This window comes from Orcinus orca, chromosome 7, assembly GCF_937001465.1.
Source record: "Orcinus orca chromosome 7, mOrcOrc1.1, whole genome shotgun sequence".
NCBI lineage: Eukaryota > Metazoa > Chordata > Mammalia > Artiodactyla > Delphinidae > Orcinus > Orcinus orca.
This window is the reverse complement of record NC_064565.1, coordinates 98369285-98378891: the sequence shown is the minus strand read 5'-3', so window position 1 is coordinate 98378891 and position 9607 is coordinate 98369285.

Here is a 9607-nt window from a genome sequence, read left to right as displayed (position 1 = left end):
CAGTGACTGGTTTGAATTGTAATTCATCTTATGCACACCTCCAATGATTTCTCATAGAAAGGGTTCAGAAAAGTTCCCAACCCACCAAAGCGAAGCCTTGACTTGAGAAAACATGAATACTTTGGTGTTTTCCAACATTTTTCTTAATAAAATAAAAGAAAAAGTAAATTTCAGCCATTCTATAACAAAGTGTCATATTTCTTCCAGCTGGAATGACAGTAAAATTTTTAAAAGATTTGTAAGAATTTGTTCATAATTAATATAATTTCTCCCTGGATTTTAAATATTGTCTCAAACTTCAAGAAAAAGTTTGATAATGCTAACTAGGATAATTCTCCTAGAAAGACGTTGAGTTACCGTAAAAGTGAACTAGAGTCTAGACCAGGTTAGATTTCTGGGATACAGTAAAGGTTTAGTGTGAACCAGTCAGAGGTTATGTCAGGAAGCTGTGAGAAATGAACTGCAATTTATCGGTAACTGAGAAAATGGGATTCAAGTCACAGTAATATACTATAGATTGGTTCAGAGGTTGGCACTCCGTTTAGTTCTGAATGGCTACAGCAAAGTGAGGTAGAAAAATAAGAAAAAGAAAAGAACATCAATAGGAGATTTGAAGAGAGATATAGACCAATAAGAGGAGAGAGGAAAGACGAACATGGTGGGGGACGGGGAGGGAAGCTATAAGAGTAATACCAGGTAAATCTAGAGTATCGTGAAGTGATTCAGGTTTTTAGGGTCAAAGTGTGCCTGTATGAGTTGTTCCCAAACTCTTCTGATTGCTTACCTTCTTGTGTCTAGCTATTACTGCAGGCAAGAAAAGGAGTTTTGACATCAAATTCACAGTCTCTGAGCCCCAAGCACAGGTGAAAGGAGAGTCACATCCAAACACTGGGCATTGACCATAGATGTGACTGGGATAGAGGACTGTAAGACTGCTTCCTGATTCAATATCCAGGAATATCATAAAATACTGTCATCAGGTGTTCTTCCAGGTACAACCATGATAAATTCTGCCCTTTCTTCAGGCAAATGATAGCTTGGGAAATCAACCTATCTTAGCACAATGGAGCTGAGATTAACTTGATGTCCTGAAAGCATAAGTGAAAGTATGAATTTTTCCAACCTATCTTAGCACAATGGAGCTGAGATTAACTCGATGTCCTGAAAGCATAAGTGAAAGTATGAATTTTTCCGGGTTTCTGCCATTTTCCTTAATGGTGAAAAGAGGAAACTATACTAAATTGAAGATACACTTGAAAGCACTGTGAAGTATGGAAGTATAGATCATCTTTGCAACAGTTCTGTTTCATTCTTCCTCATGGTGACATCCCATATTCCCAATACATACTAGCTGTGTGTGCTCTCTGCTTCTACACAATGGAAACATTTATTCCTTTTGAGGTTTAACTGGCTGACAATTATTAAAGCATTATCCACCCTAGAGATATCTTCATTGCAATAAGAATCAAAGCAGTAATCCAAAGAAAGTCATCAATATACATGTGGCTGCTTTTCCTCTTTGATCGTGGCAGACTGAACGAAACCTGGAATTCTCGCCCACTGAGAACAGATGAAGCCACAGAAGCTTTCTCAATATTGGCATTCTGGTAGCTCAACAAAGTGAACAGGCAACATAAAAACCTATTTATAATTCAGTATCTATGTCATGAAACCGTAATGGTTACATTTTAAGCATCCATCAAGATGTGTAACTATAGAGAAAGTATGAGCTGTATGGTAGGATGAAAGGATAGGAACTGAGGGGTGATGGTTCACATAATTATAAATCTAGTCCTTCTATTAGACACTATATTGAAGGAAAATGTTAGAGAAATCAATAGTTAATGACAGACCTCCTAGAAAGAGTATTGTAAACCCAAATAGCTGTTAACCACAAAATGCAAAGAGGTCATACTCAGGATCATAGGTGTAGATTGTTGAGCGAAGAGTGAAGCACTGTTTGAAATCTTTTATTTAAATCTTTTTGTTGTAGTTGTTATGAGATGGATGGCTATTGTTTTCTGCACACTTGGTATATAATGTTTCTACTCCTCAAGAAACAAAGCGGAAATTACAGATCCAAATTACTATATCTCGTTCAAATAGCTGCCCTGACAGGATATACATTTATTGCAGCGGGACTGCCATTGCTTAAATCAGTTTTAGAACTCCTCCTGAAATTGCTTTCAGAGCCTGAAGCTAATTTCTTTGACTGTCCTCACTAGTGGCAAATCTTCATCCTTTGACAGGGGATTTGAGTTTTTAAAGTTTGCCAAAAGTCAGGACTAGTGAATAAAGTAGTTGGTTAAATAGGGTTCTACTGTTTGGGGTTTCAGAAATATGGTGAGCTAAAGTAATGAGCCAAGTTTTCTCATGTAGCTCATAAACCACTTTAGAAGGCAATTATAAAAGGGAATTTTTTAAAGTAGATTTTTAGTTTCTTCCTTTGTAAAATGAGGGGATACAACTAGCTGACTCTAAATTCCTTTCCAGCTTTATGATTCCATGATTCAGTAATTCATTTATTTAAACATCTTGAAAGATTTGGTGTTTTTTAAAAGAAAAATAAAACATCTCGATGTGATTAAAAACTTTTTTATCTTAAAAAATGTTAAAAGAACATGTTTAACTACACTGGGGTTCATTTTCCTCTGCTATAAAATGAGGGAGGGTCTTGAATAGATGAACTTCAAGCTGTGCAATGACATGCTATTATATTAATTATCTATTGTTTTATAACAAATTACTCAAAAATTTAGTGGCTTGAAACAACACATTCTCTCACGGGTTCCTGTGCATCAGGAATCTGAGTACTGTTTATTGTCTTCTGCTTCAGGATTTCTCACAGCCTACAATCATGGTGTCATCTGGGTTTCAGTCATTCCAAGGATCAACTTGGATTTGTCTCCAAGCTCACTCATGGCTACTAGCACTATTCAGCTCTTCATGGACCTCAGTCCTTGCTGGCCAATGGTTGAAGGCTGCCGTCCGTTCCTTTCCACACGGGCTTCCTTATTAGGCATCTCATGATATGGCAACTTGCTTTATCAAAACAAGCAGGCAATAAGAGCCAGGGAAAGAGAGAGTCCAAGCCAGAAGTTATAGTCCTTATAACCTGATCTGAGAAGTGACATCCCGTTACTTCTGCTATATCCTGTTCTCTAAAAGTGAGTAATTAGGTCCAGTCCATACTCAAGGAGAAGGGATTATACAGGAGAGTACCAGAAGGTGGGAATTACAGGGAGCCATTTAATACGCACATATTCCCCCAGCCCCTGGTGATTCTCATCCCTTTCACATGAAAAATATACTCGCCACCTCCAGGTCCCTGTAAAACTCAATCCATTACAGCATCAGATCAAAGTCCACTATCACCTCATTTAAATCACGTTCAAATGTGGATGAGTCTCCTTGAGTGTAATTCCTTCAGTACAGCCCCAGGAGTCCAATTGCTTTATGTCTGTGGACTCGTGAAAGCACAAGTACTGGAATTGTGATTATCCTATTGTCATTAACTTCACAGCTACCCTATCACAGGTGCCTCTGGATGCTGCTCCATCTGGACCTACTGCACAGACCTTACCCTCTCTGAGTCCCACTCAGAGCTAGCTGAGCATTATTTCCAAGTGTGCAAAAAAAAGTGCCTTAAAATCCCCCAAAGCCACCAAGCATTGTGTTTCTTCTAGTGATAGAAAATGTGAGGACACGATAATTTAACCATTTTGGAGGGGATGTCTCAGGATACCTCAAACCAACGAGTCTCTAAAATTGAACTGATGTGGCAGGTACTTGACATTCACAATGTTTATCTCTTACTCTCTGGAGCATGTCTTAACGAGGCTTCCAATGTACTTATCTTGCCACTTTTTGTTCATGTGGTCCAATTAATATGTCATCAATATCATGGACCAAAATGATGTTATACAGATGTCTGAACTCAGGTCCCTCTAGACAATATCATGGCAGAGGGTGAGAAAATTAACCTATTAATGGGGTAAATTTATAAACATTTATCCCACATGATTACAAAACTGCTTCTGATCCTTCTTTCTTACAGAGGAGGAAATAAAAGATGAATTAGACAAATCAGTGACTGAATACCATGTACCTGAAGCTGTTATGCTCTAACAAAGATACCTCTTTTGGAATAGCAACTGCAATTAGTGCTGCTACTTGGCTGAGTTTGCAGTAGTCTATTTTCATTGTCAGGATCCATCTGGACATTTTAGGGGGCCAAAATAGTGAATTAAATTATCATATGATGGACCCATGGCCTCTGCATCTTTTAGGTCTTCTGTTATTCCCCATGAGATGCAATATTGGGTTTCTTTGGGGGTTTTTTTACGGTACGCGGGCCTCTCACTGCTGTGGCCTGTCCTGCAGCAGAGCACAGGCTCTGGATGTGCAGGCTCAGCGGCCATGGCTCACAGGCCCAGCCGCTCCGCGGCACGTGGGATCCTCCCAGACCGGGGCACGAACCCGTGTCCCCTGCATCGGCAGGCGGACTCTCAACCACTGTGCCACCAGGGAAGCCCAATATTGGTTTTTTTACTCAATATATTTCACAAGTGTGGGGATGGGGGGCGTAGTGGGGGGAGTTTTAGAAATTTCCACCCAGCCTTCCCACTGGAATATTCTGAAATCTAATGAACACTAATTACCAAGGATCTCCATTCCAACTACATATCCTGGGACCAAGGAAACAATCACTTTGGGAGTCAGTGAACCCAGTGAACCAACTACTGTGAATTGGACTTATGCCAGAATTCTATTACCTATCTAGCCTCCCTATGCCTTCACTTTAACATAGGGACAGTGACGATGCTTTATGTCTCTATTATTGATGTCGACTCAGACCTGACATCTAACATTCCTCAAAATATTTGTGTATTCCTCTTCCTTCAGAATTTGGTTATACAAGTAAATGCCTGTCATTCCTGTTGAGAAGTGACTTGCCATTGTTACAGAGTCCCCCTTCTTCAATCGATAAGTTTAGAGTCAGACAGTGACTCAGGTACAGAAACTGCAAGTGAGTTTATAACTTGTTACTAAGTTGATGGTCTTCAGTTTCCTGATCATTCATCCTTGATTTATATATTTTTAAAATTTATTTTATTTAGTTATTTTTGGCTGCGTGTGTCTTCTTTGCTGTGCGTGGTCTTTCTCTAGTTGCGGCGAGCAGTGTCTACTCTTCATTGCAGTGCACGGACTTCTCATTGCAGTGGCTTCTCTTGTTGTGGAGTACGGGCTCTAGGTGTGCAGGCTTCAATAGTTGTGGCACGCAGGCTCAGTAGTTGTGGTGCAAGGGCTTAGCTGTTCCACAGCACGTGGGATCTTCCTGGACCAGGGCTTGAACCGGTATCCCCTGTATTGGCAGGTGGATTCTTAACAACTGCATTACCAGGGAAGTCCCCATCTTTGATTTATATTAATTTTACAGTTCGAGCAATACCCTTCTTGGCTTCTCATCTCCCTTACTTCCAAGCATGTTGTGTACACATTGTGATAACTGCACTGTGGTGGACATACTCCAGTGAATCATTACCTTGTATAATCCCCTCCCCTTGAGAGTAAGTGGAACCTGTGACTTGCTTCTGACTCATAGAATAGGGAAAATGTAATGAATGCCACTCTCTTGATACAGTTATGTCTTTTGGTAAAGGTAATGAGATGTTACTCCCATGATTATGTTACCTTATCTGATCCTGTCTTAGTAGACTGAAAAAAGAGACTCTTTTGTTGGTCTTGAAGAAGTAAGCTGTTATGATGTGAACTGCCCATGGAGAAGGCCACGTGGTGGGGAACTAAAGGTGACCTTTAAGAGCTGAGAGCCTCAGTCTTGCAACCACAAGAAATTGGAGCAAATAAAAAGCATAAAAATGACACTAATTCATGGTCAGGCATAGATAGAAGTAAATAGTGATTATATAGATATGGATGTAAATGTAGATAGATAGGTAGATAGATAGGTAGATAATTTACTGAATTACAAGGAAAGACAAAACTTAATCTGGCATGGACCATAAATCCCTTCTCACTGAAGGTTGTTGAAGCATGCTTAGGCTTAAAATCCATCTGTAGTAAATTTTGGTGAATTGTGCAAGCTAGAGGTTACAGTTATATTTTTTATATATGGATATCTGATTTATAGGCCTAAATTTAAAATTCTGACAATACCAAGTTCTGGCAAAAAAAAAATGCAGCAACTAGAGCTCTAAGATACTACTGATGGGAATAAAAATTAATGAAACCACTATGGAAAAGCTTTCATCAGTTATCTACTAAAGTTGAACAGAGTCATACCTTATGACCCTCTAGTTCACTTCTATGTATATATCATACATAAATATATACATATGTGCACCAAAATACATGGACATGAATGTGTGTGGCAGTACTATTTTTTTTTTTTTTTTTTTTTTTGCGGTACGCGGGCCTCTCACTGTTGTGGCCTCTCCCGTTGCAGAGCACAGGCTCCGGACGCTCAGGCTCAGTGGCCATGGCTCACGGGCCTAGCCGCTCCGTGGCATGTGGGATCTTCCCAGACCGGGGCACGAACCCATGTCCCCTGCATCGGCAGGCGGACTCTCAACCACTGCGCCACCAGGGAAGCCCACAGTACTGTTCTTAATTGCAGAGAAATGGAAATGCTTAAATACTTATCAACAATATAATGAATAAATGAATTATATATTTCTACAATAGATTATCATATTACAATAAAAAAAGAACTGCTTCACCAACAATATGGATAAAGCTCACAGATACAGTGATGAATGAAAGAAACCAAAGAGCGTATGCTATACAATTTTGTTTATAGGAAGTTAAAAATCAAACTAATTTATGATGGACAGAATAGTGATTATCTTTGTGGGCATAATGACTGAGAGAGGACAAGAAGAAAGCTTTAGAGATGCTGAGAATGTTTATAACTTAATCTAGTTGGTTGTTACGTGAGAATATTTACTTTGTTTAAAAGATTCACTGAGCTATATATTTATACATTCAGTGCACTTTACAGTATGCTATTCTTCAATGGAAAAAAAAATCTTATTCCTCCTATAAACAAATAGTAGTTTAGAGAAGAAGAAATAAAAGTGTCCCTCGCACATTCAAAAAGGTGTTCAATTTTAATAACAGAGTTGCAAACTGAAGTAATACATTGTGATGCCACTTCTTACCTATCAGATAGGCAAAAATCCAAAAGTTTGATATATTCTGCTGACTAGGCTGTGGGGAAACAGGCCGTGTCATATGTTGCCAGTGACAATGCAAAATGTTATATAACTCCAATGAAGGAGAACTTGGTGATATCTAGAAAAATTACACAGGCATTTAGCCTTTGACTCAGCAATCCCACTCCTAGGAACCTATTGCAAATATGCACTGACAGAATATGAAATTACTTTTTATGCTGAATAGTCTTTGTTTGCCCCTTTAGATTCATTCTCCATCTTTCTCCACACTGCTCTGTGCCTTGAGAGACTGAATCATGTGAACTGTATCAGTGGTCAGCAAACATTTTCTGTAAAGGGCCAGAGGATATATATTTTAGGCTTCAAGGGGCATGTGGCCCCTGTTGCAACAAATAAACTTCGCTGTTACTGCAAGAAAGCCTCCACCAACAATACATAAACAAATGAATAAAACTGCAATAAACGTTTATTTACAAAAAAAGACCATGGGCTGGATTTGGCCTGTGGGCCACAGTTTGCTGACCCCTGAACTACATAAACCAAACTCTTCTGGCTTCCAGTTAGATTTGGCACATAGGAGCCACCAGCAAGGGATTGGAAGGCAGGAAGAAGGTAACTTCGGAGTATTAATTCTCACCTCCTGCCTTGCCAAGCCTGCATCCCTCTACTGACAACCCAGCTCGTAGCAGGCAACACTCTCCTATAGGTATAGCTACCACTTCAACTGCAGTACTTGTTGTAGTCAACTTGAGCTGCTATCACAAAATATACTAGGTGGCTTACACAACAGACCCTTATTTCTCATAATTCTGGAGGCTAGGAATTCCAAGATCAAGATACTGGCAGATTTGGTTCCTGGTGAGAGCCCACTTCCTGGCTACCTTCTCACTATGTGCCCACATGCCCTTTTCTCGATATGTGCTTGTGTGTGTGTGTGTATTATATATATATAGATATAGATATAGATTGGGGGGGGGAGAGGCCTCACATCTCTTCCTTTTCTTATAAAGACATTAATCCCATCATGAGGGCACCACCTTCATGACCTCATCTAAACCTAATTACTTCCCAAAGGCCCCACCTCCAAATATGACCACATTAAGAGTTAGGGCTTCAATGTATAAATTTTGAGGGGACATAAAAATTCAGTCCATAGCACTTGACCTAGAACATTTCTGCTTATACAGGTCAAGTGAGAATTCACTGGGCTTCCCATCTACTTCTAGGAGCACCAAGATCAAGTAGCCAACACCTTAGGTCTGTGGGAGTTAGAGTACTCTGATTGCTGCTTTGACTCTGCTTTCCGTTATAGCAACCATGCCTATCTTGCGTTTGGCAGCTGAGTGCTGCCATTTGGCCCCTGGCACCTCTGGGATCCAATTTGCTCCCAGTTCATTTAGATTTCTCAACTCAGCAACTGCAGTTCCCACTGCAAAGTCTGGTCTACAGAGAAGAGTGATCACGGAACCCTTCAAGGATGCCGAGGCTCAGCTCAAAAATTTTTTTCTCACAGTAACTGTGAAAGCATGTATTCTGGACTCTCCCAGTGTAGGTGAATAGGTCTTAAATGACAAATCCACTCTAACATTCTAATCTCCCTAAGCCTTTGAATTTCTTCCTCTACATTAAACCAAAGTAGGCTAGATTGGTTCAAGATGGCAGAATAGAAGGAAGTGCACTCGCTCCCTCTTGCGAGATCACCAGAATCACAGCTAACTGCTGAACAATCATTGACAAGAAGACACTGGAACTCACTAAAAGAAATACCCCACATCCAAAGACAAAGAAGAAGCTGCAATGAGATGTTAGGAGGGGTGCAATCACAATAAAATCAAAACCCATAACCGCTGGGTGGGTGACACACAAACTGGAGAACAATTATATCACAGAGGTCCACTCACTGGAGTGAAGGTTCTCAGCCCCACGTCAGGCTTCCCACCTGGGGGTCCGGCAACGGGATGAGGAATTCCCAGAGAATCAGACTTTGAAGGCTAGTGGGATTTGATTGCAGGACTTCAACAGGACTGGGGGAGATAGAAACTCCACTCTTGGAGGGCACACACAAAGTAGTGTGCGCATCAGGACTCGGGGAAGGAGCAGTGACCCCATAGAAGTCTGAACCAGACCTACCTGCTAGTGTTGGAGGGTCTCCTGCAGAGGCAGGGGGTGGCTATGGTTCACTGCGGGGACAAGGACACTGGCAGCAGAAGTTCTGGGGAGTACTCCTTGGCATGAGCCCTCCCAGAGTCTGTCATCAGCCCTACCAAAGAGCCTGTAGGCTCCACTGCTGGGTCGCCTCAGGCCAAACAACCAACAGGGAGGGAACTCAGCCCCACCCATCAGCACAGAAGTGGATTAAAGTTTTACTGAGCCCTGCCCACCAGAGCAACACCCAGCTCTACCCACCACCA